Raw genomic sequence first — 27,944 nt, forward strand, 5'->3', positions numbered from 1 at the left:
AAAAGCTTCTCTCCGTTTTTCGCTTTAATAAAACTACGCGCAAGATCTTAAGAAGAAAGGGAAACAGGAGAGAGAGAGGAAAGGCAGGGATGTTAACTGGTTTAGAATAACCGGTATGCTATCCTACACTGGGGAAAGGGACGGGGGAGTTCGAAAGTTACGAGAGCAGAGATAGTGAGGACGGGAAAGAACACACACACAAGACGTCACAGTCCATCAGTGACATGTGCGGTAACGGCATCACTATCAGCCGCTCGTCCAAGTAAGTACTCTAATAACCGACTTGGACAAGCGGCTGTAGACTAACTTAAAATTTCAGTAATGCCGTTACCGCCTTCGTTATCGATGACTTTATCAGGATGGCATTCCGGGGTGGTTGGTAGTGGCATAGGTCTGCGGTCAAGGCGAGCTAGGGCGATAGCGAGTGACCGCCTCTGCCCAGCGTAGCGAATCTCCTTGGGGGTCTTAGGAGTTGTATTTGTTAAGCACAAGCCTATTGTTTTATTGCGGGAAACTCCATGGTTGCCGCCTGCCTAGGGATTTTGTTGCCTTTAATGATCTCACTACGTTCTTCAGCTTTTGGAACGCTGTTGTCCTAAACAGCAAGTCGCATTTTTTAAAAAGCTAAACTGAAGGAAACATGCAGCCGACGCAAACCACAGGATCACGTTTGTCGTACCTTAGCCGCTTTGAGAGTTTCAGTCCCTCGTTAATACTTAGCTTTACATTGAGCGTGGTGTACATTCTGCTTCCGCACTTTACAATACGCAAACCGGTGCAGTCGGAAGCTCGTGAAAAATAGCGTAGCGTGCGAAGCAAACGACGACAAACGACGGGGTGTAGTTGGCGTCACGTGGGAGTATGAGGGTGGCCGATTTGGCTTGCTGATACTGCATACTTAGACTATTAAAACGCGCTTGTCCGTGTCCCGTTTTTTTTTTCGTGCTTTTCTCGTGTAAGTGTGGAAGTAGAATATGGAGGGACGGGGGCCGGGGAAGTGGTCTTGTAGAGGGTGTCGATGTTTGTGTGCGTTGATAAAAAGACTGGGGATGGATTGACGAACACCTCATTTGAGAGCCGGTGATGCAGCGAGGGAAGCGAAGTATACGATACGAACCTCGACAGACAGAGGAGGGTTCCTGCGACACTTCGGGAGCCCGAGCGCTACGGGCTCACTCCCTGTGGGCCTCTAAAGGGGCCTCGCAGAGAAAGACGCCTACTATACCTCCCCTCTCGTTCTGTGTCCTTTCCTCGGTGGGACGCCAAAGCGCTGCCGGGCTCTACGTGTAAGTGGATTACCTGCGCCAGCGTCAACGCCCGTTTCGCGCAGCCTCGGATAGTCCTCCGTTTCCTCGCCCTTCTCACGCCGCTCCACCCCCGCTCGTCTTTTCCTCCGAGCTCGCTCGGATGTCCTCAGCTCAGACTCGGAGGCAATCGCGTTTTCTCGACCAAAGCTCTCGGTGCAGTCCAAGCTTCCCCGTTCTCGCGTACTGCTCTACGCGCGAGGATCGAAGGGGTGCTTCTTTCAGGCACGTGCGTGCGTGCATGAATGCTTGCGAGCTTGTTCGCGCACTCTCACTCTGAAACGAGCATTGCGTTGATTCTGAAAGGCTGCTCTCTTTCGGATATGCGAAAAGCGTGCTTCACTGAGTGCTCGTGCGTCAACCAGTGCGTCCGTCCGTTTTCCGAGAAGGAAAGCCCGCGTCGCAATGCTTTTGTTTGCGTCGCCGAATTCGTGCTTTCGTTTAGAAGAAAGCGTCTTCGTGTGTGCTATAACTTCCCCGAGTGCATGCACACGTAAGGCTGTTTGCGGGAGCCTTCACTGCATGTCACTTTGGTATGCTTCTAGTCTGAGGTTAAAGTAAAAAATCTCGAAATCAAGGGTGTATCCCAGGGCACTGCAGCTGTAAAGTGTTGCACAAGCAAAAAAGTGTCCTTTACATATAGACTATTGACGAAACAGTGGCAGACTGACTACTCCGGTATGTTCAGAAGAAAAATTCGGTGTGGTTTAACTCCTGTAAACCTAGTTATCAAGAACGGAAGGTATGTTTGGTTTGATTTGCCAGAAACTATGCACACAGGCGAGGCTGCAGTAGCTTCTGGACGCACTTCCGCTCTTGGTAAGCTTCTCTATAACGTGCTAATCTGGTCTTCCTTTGCTTCGGTGCTTCAGCAGGCAATGTCACCTTTGTTTGAGATTTCGCAGCCTGCCGTCAAGCTAGAGCTACCAGATGATTGGATTCAGCCTGTCGCTTGCGCTGAAGCGGACACACCGATGGCCCGGCCTGTGCCATCCATGGGGAGACTGAGCGACAAACTCCGGCGAAGCAGCCGTTAAACTTTCGCCTGGTCACGTGGTAACGCAGCGGCGAGGCCCGCATGCCCTGCTCAGCACGAGGGCGCGGTTTTGATTTCCGGCCTCGGCGGCCGCATTTATACTGCAGCAAAATGCGGAAATGGCTGCGCAAACTTAGATTTAGGGTGAATCGTTAGTGAAACTCAGGTGGTCAAAATTGTTCCGGAGTCTCACAATACGGCGTGCTTCTTATCTGTATCGTAGTTTCACCTCGTCAAACCTCAGAATTTCATTTTTTTTTCCCGGCCTGGATTCAAAATAGATGTTGCCCCCAGCGTTCTACCTTGAATACATTGCCCGGTGAAAATCCCCACACAAACTTCACCTTCTGCGGTATCGAGAAGTGCTCCGTGTGTAGGACCGAGAGAGCGTCGCTGTAACGGGCAACGTGAAATCACACGATGCGCCATACGCATGGATAGAACCTCACAAACGCTCAAGAACAAAGCACCATCTAAAACATCACAGCGCATGCAGCTCACCTGAGAAACCAGAAATGTTAGGCGCAAGTTCACATGAACATGAGTTTAGGAAGATCACAAAAAGGTCTGCGAAAATGGGTATTGGGCTACTCAATGTGTCCGTACGCAGAAATGTGGAAGAACTGACGACGACATGCTCACGTGATGCCGGTGTTGGCATCGCTGTTTCTATTGAGAATTTAAGGCATTGCGCGCTCAGAGTTTGGGTACACAAACTGCATGGCGTGTAAAAGAACGCAAATGGGTGTATCAAAGAACGCAAGCAGGGCTTGAGGATTCGGTTACGCAAGCTTCCCTTTGAGCAACCAAGGTTGTTTGGGTACGCAAGATCTAAAGCTTCATTATACCTTTCTACGCGTGTAGTTTCAGCGGCAAATAAATGTACTTCTGCAAAGAGATGTGCCCTCAGCAGTAGCCTGTTGGCTGCGGCGTTGCTCTCCTTAGACTGCGGTTTCAATTCCAGCAGTGACGGTCTCTTTTCTGTGGCGTTCAACTGCAAAACTGGTCGAGTAGTTAGGTTAGGAGGACATTAAGGAAACAACAACCAGACTGTTAGAATTAATCAGTGGTCATGCACGAAAGCACGTAATATAATCACATCGCAATATTGGGCCGCATAGCCCCAAGTTCTCTCTTGCTATTTTTATCTGTAATTTCGCAGGAATACCTTCTGCTTCTTTGGATGAAGTGAGAATTATCAATCGATGACCGAGGCAGACCAGCGGGCAGATATTTTTAAAAATCCAGACGGATTTCTCAGAAAAGTTCACAGGCGCAGGACTAAGAGAAAAAAATTGCAGCTTTGTGCACTAATATAGCGTGGGTGTGAAATTACCGCTTTCGCGAAGCCTGCTACAAGTTTCGGATATTCACAGAATCCATTCCTTTTGTGGACCGTTGTGTACCGTGGGATATGCAGGCAAAAACTGCACTTTTCATTATAGTCCCAGTCACTGTTAATACTATTTCCGCTCTACCCCCATTGTAACACTATATGGTCTGAAAAGCTTTTACGCAGCCATCATCGATGCTGAAAAAACCTCGGACATCGCAGCAAAATCCCTTTTCTTTTCTTCTATTGGTCCCCTCATCGTCTGGTGGTTGCGTTATAATTTTTTTCTTCTTTATCGCGAACACACGTGGCTGTTGACGCAACGTCTATCCACAACCAGTGTCTCGACACAGCGCATTGTAGGGTTGCTAAATTGTTGAATATTTCAGCAGAAACTTGATTGGTGCGTTGCGTTGTGGAAAGAAAAGAACATTTATTAGAGGCGCAGTTGTCTCTGGTTTTCTCTCGCTCTTTCGCTATCTAGATCGTTTGAACGTTCACGAGAAATGATTCACCCCGAAAAGTCGCTGCTTACCGCGTGTCTTCCTGTCCTGAGTGTTCGTGTGTGTTTAGGGCAGCCGCTTCCAATATGCAGTACAAATTAGACCGCAAGTTTACTATGAAATCCCGCATTTCACCAAGGAAGCACGCCGTATCCCTGGTGACAAGGACATTTCTATTCACATCTTAACCTGGTTTCCTGCTTTCATGGGCCTCTTTGAGGGGGGCGTCCCACAAACCTCAACGAGCTGGCCCACTCCAAGGCGCGATGTCTCACGAGATACATAATAATATCTGGGGTTTAACGTCCCAAAACCACGATACGATTATGAGAGACGCCGTAGTGGAGAGCTCCGGAAATTTCGACCACCTGGGGTTTTTTAACGGGCACCTAAATCTAAGTACACGGGCCTCAAACATTTCCGCCTCAATCGAAAATGCAACCGCCGCGGCCGGGATTCGATCCCGCGACCTTCGGCTCAGCAGTCGAGCGCCATAACCACTAGATCACCGTGGCGGGGCTAGAAAACAAAGATCAGCCCACCACATGCAATGACATTTCACAGCACTTCTACCCAAGCAGCAGGGTTTAACCCCTTCCTCACAGAAAATTACACAGAGCCCAGGCCATGGCACTTAGACTCTTACAAAGACGAATTCGTACCCAAATTTCGCTTTATTACACAACATTTATTCGGACACCTACGTTAGCACCTCATGCCCCCGTTGCGGGGAGGTAGCTAATTTAACTCACCTGGTATGGCGATGGCCCTCGTTACTGGGCACCGGTCAAGCTTACCAAGTCAAGTGGTGTTCCGCCATCAGAAGCCCCAAGGACGGGGATCAACTCTGGGCCGTCCAGAGAGCCCATGATGCGGCGGTAAGGCTTAGATTTCCCGTCCCAACGTGGAGGGAACCCACTGCGCGCTAGTTGCGTCTTTCAGGATCAAGACTCCTCCTGCTTTCTTGGCTTAGTCTCCCTAAATTATAGCTTCGTTTAAAAGTACAGCAAAAAAAGAAAAAGAAAGGTGGATGCCTGAACACGTCTGTGAAGCATATAGTGTTGCACAAATGAACGAGAGTAGTGCGCAAGGGGGCTTCACGCATTTTGCTTCAATCTTTACAACCCCCTTAACTTATAGAGTTTGGTACATAATAACAGTAAACCGGGTTTTACGTGCTAAAACCACGATATGATTATGAGGCACGCCGTACTGGAGTGCTCCGGAAATTTCGAACACCTGGTGGTCTTTAACGGGCACCGACATCGCACGGGACACGAGCCTCTAGCATTTCGCCTCCATAAAAATGCGACCGCCGCAGCCGGGATCGAACCCGCGGCTTTCGAATCACTAGCCGAGCACCGCAACCATTGGAAAACCGCGGCGGACAGACTTTGGTAGAAGGCTATTTAACAGTGAAGGAGGTTAACAGGTAACGCATATATTGCCGGCCTATATTGCAAGACCAGCACCACTAGAAGATAGCTAACCCAACCAACCATCAAATTGACCAAACGAGCGAAAACCGACCGACAGACCGACCGGCTGACCGACCGACGACCGACCTACCAACCAATAAAGCGACCGATAAACCAAAACCCAGAGTTACATGGTCCCTTATGCGTTTGTCTAAGACGACTCGAAGGCGAAAGCCATCTTTTTTTTTTCTTTTCACTCGATTGCACTGATCCCTTCCTCCCTCCTCCCGAAAGCTTTCTTCACGCGACGTGGTTTGGCACTGCCTCCGGAAGTGCGGAGGCGCTCGAAGCTTTCTGCATCTCACGTTCTGCAGTGCCTCCGGGATCGGGCCACATTTGCCCAAGCGACGGTGTCACGCGATGACGTCATTGTGTGACGTCATAATTACGTCATAAAATTTGGTGACCGGTCACGTTGCGATGACACCATAGGGTGACGTCATGACATGATAATTTTTTTTGCCTCACTCGATTTGGCGCCGACACCGACTTTTCGCATTTCATGAGGCGTCTAAGGCTTTCGCCATAATAAACCGTCCAAATGACCGACCGACCGACAAACCAGCTAACCAACCGACCGATCGATCTAACGACCAACCAACTAACGAACCGACACTACAGACCGACTTCCGGCATCATACAGGACGGGAGCTAGGACACGGACGGCACCTCTTTCTCCTGCACGCTCTCTTGTGGATTATCTGAGGTAAAAAATCGCGTAACGAACAAACATGGCCGCGCGATCACAAGCACATCTAGCAGACACGGAATAGGACAGGTAATTGGATTGGCGCTACGCACAACGGCGTGCTCACAATTCAATTACGCCGACTCCCTCCGCCTCATTGTGCTCACCGGGTGCCGCTGTTATTTTCTTTTTTTCTTTTCGTTCTCATTCTCGCACTCACTCTCGTGCCGAGGTAAGCTGTCCCACTGAACTTTGGTACCCTGTGCCGTTGAAACGTTTTCCACTTTTTTTTACCTCTTCATGAAGCGCTTCACGCTTATGAAGAGAGACCCGTCTTTCTTAATTACGAAATGTGACAGCTCTGAATATTCGTCGTTATGCTGCCACTCCAATTAACCTATTTTTTTTCTATTGCTTCATCGCATCCAGGTTTTGTCGCTTAAGTAGGCTTCACGAAACGCGGCTGTGCTCGCCGGATAAGCGCTCCCGTGGCAGCCTCTGCGCTTCATAACAAACCACACTAAAGCTCGACGATTCCTCCTGTTTTCGAAAAGCATCGTCATCCTTAATTACCGCACTCGCAGCGGGGACACGTCTCCTTTCATCCCTCTATAATTCGTAATAACTCCCCACTTTCACTCAAGTTCCGGGGAAGTCTGGAGAGAAAGCACAGCCCCAAATTTGAAACCAGATATTGCTGCTTTTTGTTCCTTTGTCGCGAAATAAAGATATATGAGTGGATTTAAGAAACCACAGTGACAGGGAAGAAACAGAGGGCATGTGGGTCTTTAATAACAGGGCGATATTTGTTTAAAGCGAAGAAATCGCGGTGAACTCGGCAAAAATTGAAAGCCATTAAGAAGCGCCAATGTTTCTGTTACTGGTCTGCGAGAGAAAAGAAATAAAGAAACAAAAGAAACAAACCGGTGCGGCTGCGGGTGAAAGGCGATTAATTAACACTTCACTGTGTTCCTAGGCAGGTCTCGTAAAAGGTAGTGAAGTGTGTTGTGGCGAGGAGTACCTAACTAATCTTTACGATCGTAGGTTGCGCAACGTTAGCTGCAGATAGTTAAAAGAGTTAGGAGTGTCGGAAAATTGCCGCAGTAGAAAGCGATGGCCTCCCCCGACGCTATAGCGAGTAGAGCTGTGCTTGCTAGAGAGACAAAAATAATGTTATCAGGAATACCTGCTTTCTGCTAGGGCACACAAGCAACACCTGCTCGAGCATGGACGCCGAAATCTTCAGAGATCTATACTTGTGTTAGTAAATCGAGGGTGATAATTTATGAATTATAATGACTCGTTTCATTTGGTTCTAATCCTACAAAAAGCTTTATTTTATGTGTAGCGCTAAGTTCTGCAATACAGTTTTGCTGCGACGTCAAGCTTGACGGGTAATGTTACTACGGAACCAGATGATGCGTGACCCGCCCCTGTGGTCTAGTGGTTATGGTGCTCGAATATTGAGGCGTAGGTCGTGGGATCGAATTCCGGCCGCGGCGGTCGCATCATCGATGGGGGCGAAATTGCTTGAGCCCCGCGCACTTAGATTTAGGTGCACGTTTAAGAACTCCAGGTGGCCGAAATTTCCGGAGCACTGTGCTACGTCGTCCCTTATAATCACATCGTGGTTTTGGGACGTCAAACCCCAACAATTATTAAAACCAGATTATGCGTATGGTAGCCCATTGTCTCAACTTCTTGGTAACGAATATAATATCATGATAACATACCTGGAGCGCATTTTATTGACTCGAAAGTCACATCCAAATAATGTAGGAAATTTTGTGCATGGTCAAGGATGTAACATTATTTTAGCTTAAAAAGAAGGGGGTCGTTTGACTGTACTACCAACTCTCGCCACGAAAGTGAGTTTGATCACTTTAATATGACGCACAGTTGCTGAACCCCGCCGGGGTCACAACCCACGACGTAATGCTGACGAATTTGACTCACCGCAATATGGACACCCACTTCCTTATTATTTTGTTTCACTTGTTGGAAATCTGTGAATTACGTTGATGTTCATTGCAGCAGCTCCTCCACCACTTCTCGCTTAAAGGGGCCCTGCGACACAAATTAAGCATGTAGTTTTCATCGCATCTTCTCGAACTGTGGAATGCGCCGATATCATTGCGCGAGTGGCAACGGCAAAAACAATGCTGTTATCATTTTATTTCAGCGAAGAAACCACATTATTTCCGGACTAGAGCGACTCATAACGACTACTTTTGTGATCGGAAGTGACGTTTTATCACGTGGGAGTGACGACATTGGCCGGGCGTTTTAATTGGTTCGACGCGACAACCCTGTAGAAAATTCTCATATGACACATATGCCTCGTATCCAATAATCACGTATGAACGCATACGAGTCATATGTGTTCTCGTATGATCATGCGAGATTATTGGATATGTGTCATGCGTGTCATATGAGAATTTTCGATAGGCAAGTAGCACGTAATATTCGTTTGGTCCCAGATAGGCCACACTGTTGTGCGGTAAAATTTATAAAAGCACTCTTTATACTTCCGCAGATACGAAAAGATTTCTGTTTTTAAATATGAAAATTTGAAAACAATTGCAAAACGACGCTAGGAGAGCTGCAGAACCGCTCCCACGAGGCGAGTCGTCCGGTATGTCTCTGTAAGAGGCGCGCGGTGATCGGAACCGGCCTTTGACGTCAGTGGTCGAGTGAAATGCGAAAGGGCACGTTTTTTCTCGTCGTCTGCTGGGATTTTGATGTTTTAAGGCTAATAAGTTCCGTTACCTTGCACCGATTTCGGTCATTCTTTTTGCGTTCATCTCAGTATTCAGCACTACACGCACTCCAGTGCTGCAGAATGCAGACAAAAACGTGCTGCAGGGTCTCTTTAAGGGACATTGCGGACAAAACCCAGACGCATTAAAAGGCCTTCCATTCGCACCGCGAAATGCGCTGCTGAGAAATCGCCTTCTAAGAAAACGTTGTCCTTCAGGGACAGAGCGTGTACTTGCTGAACGGCTCCTCTTAACAGCGAGTATTGAGGCAGAGCGTAGCTTGGGAGGCTGCCTTGTATGGCAGGAGGCTCATGAAAGGTGCCTTTATGAAGTGGAAACCTGACGGTGCTTCTAGCGTCATTTAAAGCGGTAATTCTTTTAAAAGCCGTAAAAGGCTCGGGAAAATTTTGATGGCACTAACTTCAGCAAGAGCTGGGCGCACAAGACTGCGGGACACTCATTATGTGTAACCTTCTGTAAGGTTTAGCGCTTTATGAGATAGGGTTTCCTTCTCGTGAAGCAACGTCAGTTACGAATGCGTTTCTACTGTAGCACCGATCGCTTTTGAAGCGAAGCTTTCATTACTTACAGATTGCAGTGGCGGCGTCGTATGCGCGAAATCCGACGCCAGCGAATGTACAGAAATGCGGCCCTTCGAAGGTGCGCGAGTTGCATGCTAATTTGTACGCGCCGTTTTTTTAATAAATGTTGATATCGCGCTCGTAGGCTTTTCGGTAATCAGCCGTTTCTGATATGGCAATATCATCTCTTATCCGGGCCACTTGTCATTTCACGTTGCTACAATTCATTGTTGTATTTAATTATTGTATTTAATTGTCTCAAGCATGGCCGTCTTTGTAGTCTGTAGCAGCTGAAGCGTTGCGCAGCTAAGCACGTGGATGAAGGTCCAATTACCGGCATAAAGAAAGATGTTGGGAAGGAGCATTGCGCTTTTCGATAGACGTAAAAAAAGATCACAGTGTCACCGCGAGGGCGAAGCAGTGAAAGCGATAGCGAAAAATTGTAATATTAAACGAAATAAGGCTGACAGCTATCTCTTTTGAATCCGATCTCACGTAACTCTTACAAAACGCTAGTTTAAGAGATACAGCCGCTCCGAGATGAGAAACACTTTTTGCACAGTCTCTTCGCGTTGAGAACACAGCACGTAGAAGGGCATGCGAGCCGTCTGGGATGCCTGCCGAGATAGCGCGCGCGCCAGCGATCGCGACCGCGCCCTTAAAGTGAAAGTGCACAGTTGCTGCTCGAACGACACTGTCCACCCCACTCCCCTCCCACGCGTTACTTCCTGCTCCTTGAAGACGGGTGGGGCGTTTTCTTTCTGCATGAGTAGCAATTGACGGCAGGCCTGGCACGCGCGGTGATGTTATCGCATGCGCACTCCATGTAACTGAGATGGGTCGGCTCTTTTCATCTCTGCTTCAGCCGCGTTCATAGCCCCCGCTCGCGCGCTTGTATCCGCAGGTAAAACGTGCGATGCGCGGAAGATGTTGTCGATTTGGACTTTATGCAGAACATGAAGGCAACGGCGACGGCAAAAACCCGTCGATAGTGTCCATATAATTGCTATCGTAGAAAAGAAAGAAAGAAAGAAAGAAAGAAAGAAAGAAAGAAAGAAAGAAAGGAGAAAGAAAGAAAGAAAGAAAGAAAGAAAGAAAGAAAGAAAGAAAGAAAGAAAGAAAGAAAGAAAGAAAGAAAGAAAGAAAGAAAGAAAGAAAGAAAGAAAGTCAAATAAGCACAGGCCAAGCTTCGATTGCTAGCATTTTCCCGTTATGGGAACGGGTGGTAATTTTTTTCAGGGAAGCTAACCTAGGGTTGAGCAACACAATCGTTCGGAGGTTCTCTTTCTTAATATCGGTTGTATGCAGTTTTGTCCATATACGACGGATATTAAAAACGTTGTTGCGCAGAAACTTCGCGTCGCTGATTCCCGCTTCATAAACTGGCCACGTCCAACATGTTGCAAAGTTGCATCGCCACTTCCATATCATCGCCACTTCCACACACACCACATGGCCTAGCCACACGTACTGCGATGGCGCCACACGTAGTAGCTGGTGACGTCACAACGGTGTGTACCTCGGTTACGCTCGTCCAGTCTGTATGTCGAACTCAACAACTGATGTAAAATCGCATCGAACGGCTAGTGCACGATTCTGCCGTCAGCCTCACACGATCTTCACCACCTACATAGCTGCTTATGCTGTAGAAGCGTGTTGGTCCCTCTATAATAAGTAGCCAACTGCCAACACAAAAATATTTCGTATGACATCGATACTCGCATTGCGTGCGATCTCCCTTACCTATTCACTCGTGTGTTTATTCAAAGCAACCTTTAATATGTAACTTTAATCACAACTGATGTCTATTATAACTGTCGGCACTGTGCGAGTGACGTGTGCGTGCAAGGTATTGATGTTCTTAATCACTGTGCTCCGGAGCCTCTGTTCATCGTAACGGTGTAGAAGCCTCAAATGCGTCTTCGAGAGCCTTTACGTCAGTAACTAGAATCCGTTGACAGCGTTCTGCGATACCTCCATGGTAAAAGTTATGGCTCGTAAAAGGTATGTCGCAAGTAAGAGCATCTTGTTACATGCTTCTATATATACCATAACGTAACGTTCATCCTCTCCACCAGGTAACAGCCTCAAATAGGGGCAGAGCTCATGTCGATGTCGCAGAGTTGCGCCCCAACCACTTGAGCCACAGAAGGACATCGATCGCTTTTCGCTCTTTCGAATTTACTTTTTTTCCGTCTCGCCACACCTGCTGTTTCTTCTTTCTTCTTCGTTTTCGTTATCATACCTTTGTTCCTTGTTTCGTTGACACTCTGCGCACGTATACTGCTTGACAATTACCAACTAGCCCAAGCTGCCACCCTTCTAAGTATACTGCTTGTTTCCGATTTTCTTTTTCTTGATGCTTCTGTAGCAACCTCCTCGACGTCATACACGTATTGAAAATAGATGGCTGCTCGGCAAAGAGCTGGATCAATTCCTATGGTGTAATCAACCAGCGTCCGCAATGGCTGCCCTCTCGTCACGACGCATGCAATTACATTTTTCTTTTTCTGTACATATATTTTTTTCTGCTACGTTATTGAAGCCAAGTCGGAAGACCTTAGTGATGAGCGCCGATGAAGAAATGGAGGGCGGGCCTTCTCAGAATTTGCGGTAAACGGTGATATCGATGGCGTTTAACATGGCACGTGGCGCGGGAAGTAAATATTGCAGGAGAGAATATAACCTCGCGTCGAGGAGCGATGGACAGCTACACAAGGAGTTTTCAAAGTTACTATATACAGATCGCACGTCTTCAGATATATGGAGATCATATGCTTTTTACATTTATTTTATATCTTCTTTTTCTCTTCCTGTTCCGGGTACGCTCTCACTATGAAACCTTAAAAAGTCTGTGTGTGTGTGTGTGTGTGTGTGTGTGTGTGTGTGTGTGTGTGTGTGTGTGTGTGTGTGTGTGTGTGTGTGTGTGTGTGTGTGTGTGTGTGTGTGTGTGTGTGTGTGTGTGTGTGTGTGTGTGTGTGTGTGTGTGTGTGTGTGTGTGTGGACAGGAACAGGAGAGAGAGGAAGGGCAGGGATTGAAGTGAATTGTGTTTATTACAACAACAACGTTGCGAGGATGACCAGGCAAAAAAGCCTAGAAGCTAGCAAGTCTAAAAAAACTGTTATTCTACCCTACACTGGGGAGACCTATGGGAAAGTCTTAGAGAGAGAGAGAGGTAGCGAGAAAGAGAGAGGGAGCACGCACGCACAAAGTCACATTCTACACAGTCACAATATTGCCATTACTCTATAACCGCCGGTGAAAGTCTGTTGTCTTCAACAATTTGAGCAATGCCTTCGTCGCCTTGATCAGGGATGGCCTCTCAGGTACGACATTCCAAAACGGTTACTGCCGTCATTGGTCTGTGGCCTATGCGAGCTAGAGCGATCGCATAGGTTATTGTCTCTGCACATTGTAGCGAGGACAGTCGCATAAGATGTGCCGTCCGTAATATCTCCTCGCTACCACAGTTGTCACACAAAGTGTTGTCAGCCATTCCAATGCGAAAGGAAAATGACTTCGTGAAAGCCACTCTTAGCCATAAACGGCAAAGCAGAGTGGCCACTTTTATGGAGTCCAGTAGACTACGTGCGCATCTATTGCTCGTGGCACATTGAAGGTAAGAACGACGAGAAGTTACCTCTTCAGCAGATGCGACCCCTCGCTCCGTGTCGCGATGCGTTTAGCCGCTTGGGCACCACAGATACATCCTCTAGCATACTAACGGCGACCTATTTATATACACCATTTACCATTGGTAGTACACACACCTCAGAGGTTCTTCAGCGTGGCAGAGGCTTGACTATCACCTACGAGATGGCGCAAAGGCCCCACGGGCGCCCTGCAAACGGCATATTCCCGCCGTGTTTCATAGCGCCGCATGCATGGATATAGGAGCCGGAGGGCGTCCGCACTTCGGCTTTCCTTGCGGCTCGGTTTAGGTGCCGACCGAGGAGCGAAGCTAGGCTATCATTTGGGAAGGCTACGCGAACATGGTCCGGTTACGCTATTGCGTTTTACTCTTGAAAGCGAAGCTCAAGCGCCCTCTATGTTTCTTTTTATTTTGCTTGTATTCAGAGAAGCGCAATACTTTCCGTTGTTCCAGAGTAGTCACGCGCCGCTATTTAACTTCTCTCTTAACGCAGAGGCGCATCGGGCTCACTCACCTCCTTATAAAACGTACCGCTTCGTTCTTTCCCCCGCTTTCCTTTTTCTTTCAATGTGTTCGTTTTAACCCTCGCTCTAAGCTCTCGCGCTGCATTTACTTCGCTCGACCGAACTCTAATGAAGAGAGCCGACCGGAAGCCGATCGCTATTTCTCTTTTCTCGCCTTGCTCGGGCAGAACCGCAATATCGGCGACGTGAGCAGTAAGGTCGCGCAGGGGGGCGCCGCATTAGGCGCAACGTGCTGGAAAATTGGAGCCGCTGACGTGCAGTGGTTTTCAACGGCCGCTAAAGAAGGTGCCTTCGGCAGCGAGCTTCACGGGACAAGTTTTCTAAGATTGCTCTCGAAGGGGAAGGCGAAGGACGGAGCGTGCCAGGTGTTCAAATAAAAAAGAAATGCGAGATTATTTATATCCGCCGAGGTAGTAACGTGGCGCGTGAAGACATTTTTATTTCAATTACAATTGAATTACGCTCGGTGCCGTTCGGTGTTACTGAAAGCTCTGTGTGCAGAGAATACAATACTACAAACTATCAAAAGGGTCCTGAATCACTTTAACAAGCAATCGTTGAATGACCTTAGTATCGGAGTTTATTGCCTTAAGAATCTATTGCCGCAAACATTTCTCGAGTCCGTCAAGAACGAGCGTAGTTACAAGGATTTGTCGAACGCTGTAAATGCTTTCTCTCTCCCGTCCTGACGAGCGCTCTGGAAGCTACCCAGGGAGGGATGGTGCGAGTGAAAGCAGTTACGTCAGCGCTCGCCATGACCTTGAGCTCGCGTGATAAAACGCAATCGTTATCTCTCGTTGTAATTCTTGTGGGCGGTAGTGTGGGTACTGTGTAATGTTAGCAGACTATGGAGAGGCAATGCCTGGCAGCATTCCGCGGCAAGTAGAGCATGGGATCCAAACGCCGCTCTTGATTTATATAGGCTGTTGGCCAATAGTATGCTATCGGCTGTTTGACGTCAAACGGCAGCCGACAGCAGCTCCGAAGAGAGTGAGCACTGGCCTGTGTATGAAAAGAGGGCGCCCGAGAAAATGGCAACTTTACGCTCCGCTTATAACCTCTCCTTTTGACTCAGATGTTGATAGCACTGTCTACTATCCGCACGATGTGTTTGTTCATCAAGCACTAGGGTTGTTTCATGACCCCTAAAAAGAAACTGAGCGAGAGAGAGAGAGGTCGGAGTGGTTCGTCTGTAGGCACACCTATAACATGCTGCTCTGCATGAGCAGGACGAAAAGTAAGCGATACGCAGAGCGCCTAACAAGCTAGAAACCTTAACCAAACATTATCGAAACATTCAATCGAAACATTCAGCAAACTGAAATGTATCACTAAGTTTTAAAGTGCCTTCGCTGTGTGAGACGCACAGAGAGCTTTAGCACATCGACGAAGAATGTGCATGATCTCAACAGAGGACAGCCTTCGCAGACCGTTCCGTGTGGACTCTAAAGCTCTTCTTGGTAACTTAATTAGCCTTCAAACCAGATTAGGTGGGCTGTCCTTTGCGTGCAGGGGCCAGTGGGACCGCACTAACTTAGTTTTCTTCAAAATAAGAACTGTTTTAGTATTTGTGGCATTTAGCCTTATGTCACGCGTAATCGTGTCTGATTATGCGTATCTTTTAGGGTATACGTGTCTACGTTACACTCGAGAGTACCGCACAGGATTGTAAGTGCGTACAGATTCGTACTGCTGTTCTGGGTCACTGCAGACGGCCCCCTGCGCGCGCCACGCATGAGATGATTCGTCACTGCTAGAAAACATTATTTGTGGTATCTCTGTGGGGTTGTGTGTTGAACCAGCAGTGCAATCTGCATGAACGCCGCCTTCTACCCGCATTGAGAAGGCACCCACTGTAGAGCAGTTCAGTGCTGCATACGGCAGGCTTGGATGTGTAGAGAAATAGGGAGAGAGAGAGAAAGAAGGAGAGAGGCTAACCAGACGCGAGTATCCGGTTTGCTAACCTGCACTGGTATTTAAAAAAATGGTTGCAAAGATGGCATATAGAGAGAAAGAGAGAGTGAATACGCAGGCTTGCACGCCAATACATCACATCTGATTTGAAGGAGCCACCTTTAAAGCATTCCCGACAATATGAGCTGGATCCGGAAGTAAGCCTTCAGCTCTCTTCAAGTATTCACCGAGGATGCGCTAACCGTCTGCGCAGGCTAATGTAGTTAAGGGTCGCCATGGCAAAAGTGGTACTAGTTCGTAAAGCAACGGCGTAGAAGTAGCGGTACTACTTCAACGCTTGAAGACAGAGTGCATATTACCAATCACTGCACAGACCAAAAGCTAGCATTGCGTTCTTTCGTATCACACTCGTTCTGTTTCGCTTCCACTCGCTCACGCGAGCGTGTCTATAGGCTGATTGCTTGCCTCGCGTTCTTCGTTCGCAAAGTGACTTCTACTTTTTTTTTCTTCTTGTAAATGTACGTGAGTCAGACCGAGCCATGTGTATACTGATTGCTACGCAACAGACACTGTATGCCTGCCATAAGGTACAGCAGGCAAAGCGTATAGCGGCGTGCCTTAAGATTGCATATTCGCGAAACAGGTTGCCGTGACGTCGACGATTGCGTTTCCCGAGCCTCGTTTTCATCGCAACCGTAGGAAAATCGAATTCAGGTGCCCGCCAGTACCAGCAAAGGCAAACAAACGAAATGAGATTTTTTTTTTCCGCTTTTCATCTCCGTGTCAGCACGTGTGCCGCGACTTTTACCGTTCTGCTCCCGCTCGTTTTTTTCTAGAGGTTTTTTTTTTTTTTTTTTACTAGGGTTACTTCGTTCATAATAAAGGTCGGGGACTCTTTCGCGAAAGTTATGTTCGAGTTTTTCAATGCCGCTTTTTCAGCGAAGTTTTCCTTTTCTTTTTCGTATTGCCTGTGTAATTTTTCTCCCGAAGTTAAAAAAAACAAAACGAAGTATTCTTTGCTTCGCTCATGGAACTTGGCGCTTAGTAGGCAGGTAAAAATGCTCTTGTCGTCTAGGCTAGGTTTTAACATCTCTAATGAAACGAAACACGTGACCACCAGTCAGATCGAACATGTCGCTTCCATCGAGGCAGCCCAATGCTTTCTTAAATAAGTCATTTTTATTTATGTTTTTCGCTTTATTGCCTGATTACTATAATGCAGTGAAGATTGTTATCGTAGAACAAAAAAAAAAAGAAAGAAACAAAACGAGAAATGAAACGTTACAGCTTCACCAATATGGGGAACAGACATTAAGAAGAACTCGGAAGCAATATTTTTTAAAACTTGCTTAGGCACTAACTAGTGTAAGTAATGAGGTCCTGCAGTTAAGGGTCCGTGCTAGAAACCGCACTGTTTTGAACTTTTGGCTAGATGCCCGGATGCATACCGTGTCGTTTTTTTTTTCTCGTGTGAATGTCACGATGTTTTCGCCTAAATGTTCGTATGTTATCGATTGAGCGCCAGGATGGCTCGTTTGAAGTGCCTGAATAACGGCCTTGTTTTTTTATTCAAGGTCACTTGAAGGCCGCCGGCAATGGGATTTAGAAGCATTCCATGCTTAAAGTGGAGTAAAGCAGTAACCATAGTTGAAGGCTGAACTTGTTGTTTTAAAGCTCTTGTATGTGAAAATGCGGTGCCAACCCCGAGTGACAAATCAGTAATACTCTGTCGCGTTTTGTGCGCTTCCACCTAGAGGGCGACGTTCTTGACAAACTGGTTGCGGGTCGCTTGTCGGTTAGATGTGATATCCTGCCATTCGGGCTCGCTATTAACATAGGAGGTCGAGGAATATTATTAAGCCGGAAGGTCAGCCCACCCTCATTTTGAACTGCTAGAAACTTCATTGACGGTCATTTCAGTGGTTGTTATCTCTTTGATGATCTATGCGAGGCGTTAGTGATCTATAGAACTGTAAACCCCTTCGATAATAATAAGGCAGATAAGAAAGAAAAAGAAAACACGATTCATTGGCTGCAGCTTTCTGATCGAAAAACATGGCTTTCACCAAAAATCTCCGTGCTGTAAATGTACTAAATTATAGCTTTATACAGAAGGCCGCCGCGTTGGTAAAGAGGTTACGGTGCTCGTCTGCTGACATGAGAGTCGCGGTTTCGATCCCGACCGCGATAGTCACATTTTCATTGAGGCGAAATGCTATAGAGGCCAGTGTACGGCGCCATCCATGTACTCGTAAGGGAACGTTAGAGCACACTAGATGGTTAATATTTGTGGAGCCCTCCATGACGGAGTGCATCATAATCCCATCATAGTTTTGGCACTTAAAGCAGCAGATAATATTATTAGCTCAATGAGGAGGTATTTTTTGCACATGACTTACTTTACGTCTTAAGTAGGTGCACCCTCTGGCGACGTAGTCAACTACCTCGTTGAGACGCTTGGCATGTGCTCCCCTGATGCATGTCCCTCGCATTATTTTTTTGTCAGGTAACAAATAACGCTAAGCTGCGTAACACAGGTCGAAAAAGTGTTGACGTTTCTTCCGCAGATACACATCATTACACCGCAATGGCGTATGTACACATGTGTACGATTGTACAGCACGTAGCTGCACATAGAAAACATTGCAATCCATGTTTGTGCCACTTACGCCCCTCGATAACTTATCTATTGATTATAATTCATGTATCCGGTACGTTAGCTTTAACTATATCGTAATAGCGCGGAAACACAACAAAGGACAAGAGGGGACATTATCTATCTATCTATCTATCTATCTATCTATCTATCTATCTATCTATCTATCTATCTATCTATCTATCTATCTATCTATCTATCTATCTATCTATCTATCTATCTATCTATCTATCTATCTATCTATCTATCTATCTATCTATCTATCTATCTGTCTGTCTGTCTGTCTGTCTGTCTGTCTGTCTGTCTGTCTGTCTGTCTGTCTGTCTGTCTGTCTGTCTGTCTGTCTGTCTGTCTGTCTGTCTGTCTATCTATCTATCTATCTATCTATCTATCTATCTATCTATCTATCTATCTATCTATCTATCTATCTATCTATCTATCTATCTATCTATCTATCTATCTATCTATCTATCTATCTATCTATCTTGCAGTATTTACCTACAAGTCCACGAAGATTCTTTTATGCTCCAACGACAACTTTCTCCGCCTTTAGCGACCGCTAACGAGTTTAATATACTAGACGGCTATTGTAATTTTGCAATATTTTATTATTTTATTTTGTTGCGGATGCTTCTAAAAGCTGGTCAAGTTCCATTCAGGTACATTATACGAGTCTCCCCGTAAGGTACTGTGCGTAACGGAAGTTTATTGGCGATAGTGGCAAGGCTTGATGATCCCTTCGCGAGAATTTCGAGGCGCGGAATGAAAATTTAGCAGCTGATGCTGAAGCATGTCGAGTCTAAGAGAAACAACCAGTGTACTTAATTTCAGTCTTCGAAAATTTTCAGAATGACTGTAGCTATCTTGAGATTCACTACGGTAATATAATAATAATAATTCTTGGGGTTTAACGTCCCAAAGCCGCGATACGATTATGAGAGACGCCGTAGTGGAGGGCGCCGGAAATTTCGACCACCTGGGGTTCTTTAACGTGCACCTAAATCCAAGTACACGGGTCTCAAACATTTTCGCCTCCATGGAAAATGCAGCCATCGCGGCATGAATTTGATCCCGCGAACTTCGGGTCAGCTGTCGAGCACCATAGCCATTAGGTCACCGCGGCGGGTCGCTGCGGTAAGAAATGAAGATAATATCGCGGGCCAACTAGGAAATCATTGCGAGAAACTCCCTCTACTTAAAAAAAAAAGAAGAAAATTGGAGTAATAAGCAACGTTGCTTGTTGGGCGAGTTGGAACGAGTCAGTCATAATGTAGTTCAGCGCAAAAAACAGGCAACAGACGAGCGAGAGGACAAGGACACAGCGCATTCCTCCAACTAAAGTTTATTGGATTGGTACGCATGTATATATACACACAGGGAAAGCAAGAAAAGAAAACCAGGAAGTAAAAAACCAAAAGGTGAAATCAAGAAAAGTGCCGATAAGTCGCACACCTTTTTAGAGCACCTTTTTAGAGCAGGTATCCCGCCTTAGGGTTGCAGGTTACACGCCGGACGTGGTGTCGTCTGTGACTGAAGGCCTGCTTAGGGATGTCAGGGACACCAGGAGGAAGGAGGAGCGCAGAGTGAGATGGAGGGCGCAAGATAACAAGACAGCTGTGGTGCCCTATGTGCATGATGTCTCGCACAGGCTTAAGAAAATCGGGGAAAGCGCGGGGGTTCGCGTGGTTTTTTCGGCCCCTGAAAAGCTTTCGGGCTGGTGCAGTTCGACCTCTCGGATGAAAGAAAAAAGAGGCTGCACCACAGACCATAAGCGAAAGTTCGTTCAATGCGTTCAAGGCGTTGTGTACGCAATCCCTCGGACGTGTGGTAAAAAGTACGTGGGTCAGACGGGACGTTGTCTGAATGAGAGACTCCGTGAGCACTATTACAGCGTCCAAACGACAGTATCGGGGCACCTCGGCATCCTGGTGCGGGAGTGCGAGTGTAGGCCCCTCTTTGAAAACACTGCGGTCCTTGCACGCAGTCGGGACCAAAGGGTGAGAGAAATCATCGAGGCTGAGGAAATCAAACGGTCTGGGAACGCATGCGTAAGCATGCCTTCCTTGCATCTTTCTGACGAAGAGCTTTTGTTTTTGGCGAGACATGGGAAGGGGGGCGGTGTTGGCACACGTGTGTGACTTATCGGCACTTTTCTTGATTTCACCTTTTGGTTTTTACTTCCTGGTTTTTTCCTTTCTTGCTTTCCCTGTGTTTATATACATGCGTCCCAATCCAATAAACTTTAGGTGGAAGAATGCGCTGTGTCCTTGTCCTCTCGCTCGTCTGTTGTCTGTTTTTTGCGCTGAACTACATTATGACTGGACTAATGAATTGTTGTTCAAAAAAGAGCTAGCCCGGTCCTCACTTCCGAGTCGTGTTTCTGAGGCGTGCTTTACAATGCACATTAACGACTTGTCGGTGATCGTTGGAGAAAGAGAGAGAGAGAGAAAGAAATGCAAAGGAAAGACAGGGAGGTCAGCCAGGTTGTACCCGCTTTGCTGCCGTACGTGGGGGAGGGGGAAAGGGAGAAAAGGAATAGAGAATGAAATAGAGAAGAAATGATGCGCGCACATACACATCAGCGTTCACCGCCCCTAGCTAGACAGTCACAACCGAGAAATATTTTAATCCAGTTTCTCTGCGTTTGTGCTAAAGTATACTGGAATCAAAGATGTCAATGAAATCTTGCAAGCGCTGGTACCAAGGAATCCGGAACTTGCAGTGCGCATTAAGCTGATGGACTTGTCATTCTCTTCAGGAGAACACATATACGCGTATAAGCGAGCTGATAGCATTAACAAATCAACAAACGACAACTGCGCAGTATTTGCTCTATGTGCAAAGCACACGCTGTAGTTTACCCATGCCCTAGTTACACTGAGAAAACGTGTAAGCAAGCGTGAATTAGTTTACTCGGAAACACCTCGAAATTCGGCGCTGCTTGCTTAGCGAGCGCGTGTTAGTAAAAGTTCGCGAACTCTGTACCATCATATTTACCTAAGCTACACGGCTCGGTCTTGAATGCGGAAAAGTGCACTGGTTTACGATTTACCTAAAACCGCGTAGCGTGCTTTGCATTTGCACAAATCAGAGACTCCGCGGATATTTTGCAAGGCCAGTAAGCGCGCTGAATGCAGTGAATGTCTCGCCCACGAGGACATTCGCTGCGTCGCCTGAATCAGGCGTAGCGTTCAGGACGGACTCGTGCAGGGGGCAGTGCGAATGCAAGCGCTGCAGAATATCCTTCGGTCGAGGGCGCGGAGCTAGCTTTCCTTTTTTTTTTTCGCCCCACTTCACTAATTGCGTCGGGACATCGAGCAAACACGACCGACTAGCTACGCTCCACGTGTCTTGCTGCTTTCAGGACCCGGAACTGATGTAGCCCCCCTTTGCGCGGATGGAGGCTTAGACAAACAGAGTCTTTGCCGACACGGAAAGTGCGAGTCAGCAAACAGAAACCTCACCTGGTGAAAAAGCGCACGCGTTGACTCCTCGAAAACAAAAAAAAAAGAAATTAACTCTGGAAATGCAACTCTGTCGCAACTCGGTGTTTCCTATTTTGCTTGTCCCCCATTTTGGTACCCGTTATTTTTCTTACTTTGTGTTTTTTTTTTGTTTTTACGAGACTGGTGTTCTAGAAAGTGACGTGTGCTTCCGGCGCATAATTTCTGTCCTCGACTAACTTAGAGGTCGTGTCAGTGAAGGAGTGAGGAGTCGAAGTGAGGATAAGCGTGGCACTAATCTATTGCGGGTACTAAAGGGAAGTTCCCGCGAAAGCCTCTCCCAGCAGCGCTCTATAAGACTATCATGCCTCAACACACATGTGCACGGATGTATTTCATACTGACCAGTTAACCTTCTATTATATACCTGGCACTGGCGAACGTACAGAAATGCGGCCGTCGACTGTGTGCTGTTCCCATGCGTATTTCTATGCGCCGTTTTCTAGTAACTGATGCTCTCTTGATCGTGGGCTTGTAGGCGATCAGCCGTTTCTAATAGGGCAAACTCATCTTTTATCGAGGTGACTTGACATTTCACGTTGCCACATTTCATTGGGTCCTGCATATGAACGCATCAATGTCGTCGTTTCCTGTAGCAGCTGAAGTGTTGCGCGGCTACGCACGTGGATGAAGGTTCAATTCCCGTCAGGCAGAAAGGAAATAGTTAGGAGGGAGCATTGCGCAATGAGAATGAAAAACAGACAGACAGAAGGAAAGAAGGAAAGAAAGAAAGAAGGAAAGAATGAAAAAAGAAAGAAAGAAGGAAAGAACGAAGGAAGGAAAGAAAGAGAGAGAGAGAACGAAAGAGAAGCAGTAGGTCATGCATGCCCACGCCAAGCTTCACATGCTCCCGTTTCTCTGATAGAGGAAGGCCTGCCAACCTTTCCCTCACTCTCGTTCTTTCTTTTAAATGCGAAGCATTTCTTAGCGAACCACAGGCACTTTGAGCGTATCTATCTATCTATCTATCTATCTATCTATCTATCTATCTATCTATCTATCTATCTATCTATCTATCTATCTATCTATCTATCTATCTATCTATCTATCTATCTATCTATCTATCTATCTATCTATCTATCTATCTATCTATCTATCTATCTATCTATCTATCTATCTATCTATCTATCTATCTATCTATCTATCTATCTATCTATCTATCTATCTATCTATCTATCTATCTATCTAATCCGCCTACGTCTGGGTGCCCTCGTGATCGCCTTTTCGATTTGATGTAGACCAAAATTGGCATGGGATGGCAAGAGGGGCTGACCAATATGACTGTGTGGTCATGGCATCAATAGCATGAAGATCCTGTCGCGTACGTCATCAAACCCTATCGTCCAGGCACGTGGGGCACATACCCATATGTCGCGGCCCCGCCACGGTGGTCTAGTGGTTATGGCGCTCGACTGCTGACCCGAAGGTCGCGGGATCGAATCGCGGCCACGGCTGTTGCATTTTCGATGGAGGCGAAAATGTTTGAGGCCCGTGTACTTAGATTTAGGTGCCCGTTAAAGAACCCCAGGTGGTCGAAATTTCCGGAACCTTCCACTACGGCGTCTTTCATAATCATATCGTGGTTTTGGTATGTTAAACCCCATATATTATTATAACCACGGGCCGCAATATGCGGGTATGCGCCACAGCTGATTGACAGTTTATATCTACCCAGAAAAAGCGAGAACAGACATTGGTAACATAAATACGAGAACGTTAACAAAACCCCACATCGGCAGCTTTGACCTGACGAATGCAAATCATAAAAATCTAGGGTTCCAGCAGGAATCGTTCCCAATAATCTTGCGTGGCAGTTAGGTATTCTGCCACAGAACCACACCAGGTCTTGAAAATGCTCTGGAAAAATATCCTATGCAGGTGTAATGTCGGTGAAGCGTCAGTTGTGGTTGCAGTGCTGGCTATCTATAAACATTACATTTGTACTCCTATGATACAGGCATCGTGTCTGGTTAATGTCAGTTGTGTCTCGATTGTTGGCTCCGCTTTTAGAGCAGTCTAATAAACATACTTATGTAGTCCTATAATTCAGCAAGCTGTATTCGACCGTTGCTCGATCCCGGAGGAATACGCTAACGCATGATATTCGCATCATCTCACCGCAGCGTGCACTCCGTTTCGATAAAATTGACGTCTCTGTTCTAACGTGAGTGCTGACGTTATGCCAACGATAAGCTACCCTTTGAACGGCTGTGTAGTCGACGTGCCTGGTAAGCCCACGATGTGCACCCAACTACTCCACTTATAAAAACCGCATTTTTGGCTAAATGTAAAAACAAAATGCAGCATGGACAGCTACTCGCTGCCTGCTTCGCATGAAACCTATGCCCCCAAAGCGTGGGACCTGCCGAATTTTTTAATCTTGTTAATTATTCCTCCTTTTCCCTACACCACGTGTAGGGTAGCCAACGGAGCCTAAGCTTGGTTAACCACCCTGTTTTTCTCTTCGTCTCCTCTCTCGCTCTCTCTCACTCAACTATATATCTCCAAGAACTGCGTATTCATATCAAAGCTGCTAAAAAAGGGTTAAGTTCTAGCTATAGGTACTTTGTGAAGTGCAAGAACTTTGCTCAGGTCGCTCCCAAACAGGCAGCAATAAGGGATGGCCAGAACAGGCACTACACGTCCTGAAGAAACAAGCTCGGTGATACCTGCTGGAGAGTGTAGGCGTTGTTTGATCTGGGACGGCGCCTGAAGCAAAGTGGCTTTCGTGGAACGCAGTGTATATAGGCGTGGGAAGGAAGCCCTTAGTTCTCCCTTCGCTCTGCGCTAGGTGAAGGAACACGAACGTTGTACCTCCAGGCATGGCACAGCGGCAACGAAATGACCTCGAAATGACATACGGAAGTTGCTTACGCCGGTAAGCACCATACGTGCCCTCTGTAGGATGATAAGAACGCAACAACAAACGGCGCGTCGTTCTAGCCAAGCTGGAGAGATGAGAGCGTCGTTAATGACTCGCCCGAGTGTTGCATATTGGATGCGCTATGGATTACGCGGGCGGGCAATCGTAGCGCCGAACCGGCTCGGGAGACGCGCTGCGCTTATGCCGCCAATAAATAAACGCGAACGGCACGCAGGAGTAAGCACCGTCCGAGACTTCCGGAACGCGTTTGCTCGTCGGCTGCGCAGTCGGAAAAGTGCTCGTGCAAAAATGTGCTTCGCGATGCGGTTCTGCATATTTGGTTGCAGATATTCTAACGGTAGTGACGGAGCGAATTGACGGAGAGAATATAAGCAAATTGATTCATGCTCTTCAAGGATGCCACCACTTTAGCTTCCGCGATTCTTATCCTAATGCAAGGGTTCCCGTGGAGCAATTCAGAGAAAAGAGCACCTCCGTTGCTCCGCTTCTATCTTTGATGCCGCAGCAAGTAAATAATAGACATCAGGGTACTTTCTGAACTCAATTGAAAGAAATGTCACCCAACTGAACTCAGGCGTCTTAAGAGCTAACGTAATTAAGAGCTAACGTAAAAATAAGTGTTCATTGGCCTAGAGAGACTAAGTGTAAATAAACTCACGGGGTGCCTAATGCATTCGCCTAAAACGACTCGAAGGCGAAAACCATCTTTTTGTTCGTTTTTTCCTCAGTCTAGCTGCCCGTTTATCAGCGTTTCTTGTGTGTGTGTGTGTGTGTGTGTGTGTGTGTGTGTGTGTGTGTGTGTGTGTGTGTGTGTGTGTGTGTGTGTGTGTGTGTGTGTGTGTGTGTGTGTGTGTGTGTGTGTGTGTGTGTGTGTGTGTGTGTGTGTGCTTACCTATTTTTGTCCGAGTCTTCTCAACTTTTTTCTTTACTTTCCTATCCTCTTTCCTCTTTCTCTCCTCCAGCTTCCTTTCCTTTCTCTCCTCCCGAAAGAGCAGACAGGGATTGTGCCCCTCTAGAGGGCAGCTTGATCTCTTCCTCTTTTCTCTGTGTCCTTGTGTCTCTATGTATTCAAATCAATTAAATAAATAAATAAATAAATAAATAAATAAATAAATAAATAAATAAATAAATAAATAAATAAATACTGCACTGATCCTCTCCTGACGAATGACGAAGACCGTGTTCTTCTGCGTCTGTGAAGTGCTGCGTGGCGATGCGATGTGCTTCGTTCACTGAATGTTCGCGTAGTGTACACCTGAAAGCTCTCCCAATAGCGCAGTGCTGCGGGCCCAACTGTCGGCGATATTGACAATGCACCGAAAGTCCGAGTGTTTTCATTCCCAAAGGACGACCAAAAAGCGTAAAGAGAGCGTGCCGTGCATCGGGATGACATATGCGTGCCCTCCGTAATTCGAGGATGTGTGTATTTTATTTATTTTTATTTACATCATACTGCAGGCCATGTGGCCCAAGCAGGAGGGGCAAGGTAAAACATAAGAAATACACGTACAAGGCACATTTGAAAATCTTAAATAAAGGAAGGTAAACAAAAAAACAGATCTAAAATGAAAATGTTGTTTAGGAAATAGTGAGCATGTAATTCTGAAGTGATTCAGGTGAGTCCAGGTGATCAAAGGATATCAGGTTCCATTCCTCAGTAGTTCGGGGAAAAAAAAGAAATTTTAAAGAGGTTAGTCCTGGCAACATAAGGGGAGAGTGTGAGGGAGTGGGAATGACGGGTTTTCCTGGTTTCAGAAACGGTTACGTAAGGTCTGGGATCTATATAGAATTTATTATTTGATAAGAAGTGAAGGAACTTCAGACGTGATATTTTTCGCCTTCTTTGAAGTGTTTGAAAGCCTTGTGAACGTAAAAGTTCAGTTACAGAATAATCTCGACCGTATTTAGAGAAGGTGAAACGCATAGCTCTTCTCTGTATCCTTTCCAGGGCATTAATATTGGTTTTGGTGAAGGGGTTCCAAAGAGGGCACGCACATTCTAATTTGGGTCTAATAAACGTGGTATAGGCCAAAGTTTTCACATCATGGGATGCATGTTTAAGCTTGTGGTGAAGTATACATAATTTTCTAAAAGCTGAAGAGGTGGTGTTAGAAATGTGGGTATTCCAATTAAGGTTGTCAGTAATTGAAACTACAAGATATTTGTACTCGTTCACTTCATTCAAGGGGTCATGGCCAACGGAGTACGAATGAAGGTGTGGGCTCGGTTGCTGTGCACCAACGTAGACTGCTAATCCTTTCACTCTTGTCATGCAGGTTAGTAAAACTTACAGTCTTTTCGCTAAGAAGTCTAGTAATTACCTGCTGTTTCAGCTACCGAGCCCACACTGCTGCGTTCTTGTTGCACTTGAGTGCTCTCGTGTGATTCGTGCCTTGTTGATGATGTCGGGCAATATTGAAAGCAATTCGGGTCCTACTTCTAATGCTGTACTAACTGAACTGCAGAAATTGTCTGCCGGTCAGACGGAATTAATCAGTCAGGTACAGGACCTTAAGTCTCATTCGTTATCAACAGATAAATCTATAGCAGACCTCAGTAGGCGCATGACTGATCTAGAAGGGCACTGTCAAAATATTATTTCCTTGCGTACTGACGTGGAAACGCTCAGAAGAGACACCGCTCGCGCGAGTGACCTTTCGCGCAAGCTTGAAGCACGCGTGGATGACGCCGAGAATCATTCTCGGCGCAATAACCTCATATTTTATGGCCCTCCTGAATCAACTGGATCGGAAGCATTTGCCCAAGTTGAACGACTTGTCATCAAGCACTGCCATGATCATCTAGGTATTTCCATCGACCCGAAAGAAACTGAGCGCGCGCATCGTCTGGGTCGCCGCAAGGATACTAACCACCATCGCCCCATAATAGTTAAATTCGCATTCCATAAAACAAAAGGAGAGATTCTTTCTAATGGACGGAAATTTAAAGGAACCACTTTTAGTGTTGGTGAAGATTTTTCACGTCGTGTGCAAAACGTCCGTCGGCAATCGATTGCCTTTGCTAAAACCAAGTCGCTGCCTTTTTCCATCACTTACAAAACGCTGCTAATGGGTCACAAGCGCTACGTCTACGATAAGCAATCGCAAACTGTAAGGGAAGCATCGTAG

At 46.6% G+C, this 27,944-nt stretch overlaps 1 pseudogene; it reads left to right on the top strand.

The window, feature by feature from the left end:
- The first annotated feature begins 224 nt into the window (after positions 1-224).
- LOC119385783 (uncharacterized) lies at positions 225-27,944 on the top strand (annotated as a pseudogene).

The sequence above is a fragment of the Rhipicephalus sanguineus genome, chromosome 3 (genome assembly GCF_013339695.2).
Source record: "Rhipicephalus sanguineus isolate Rsan-2018 chromosome 3, BIME_Rsan_1.4, whole genome shotgun sequence".
NCBI classification, from domain to species: Eukaryota; Metazoa; Arthropoda; class Arachnida; order Ixodida; family Ixodidae; genus Rhipicephalus; species Rhipicephalus sanguineus.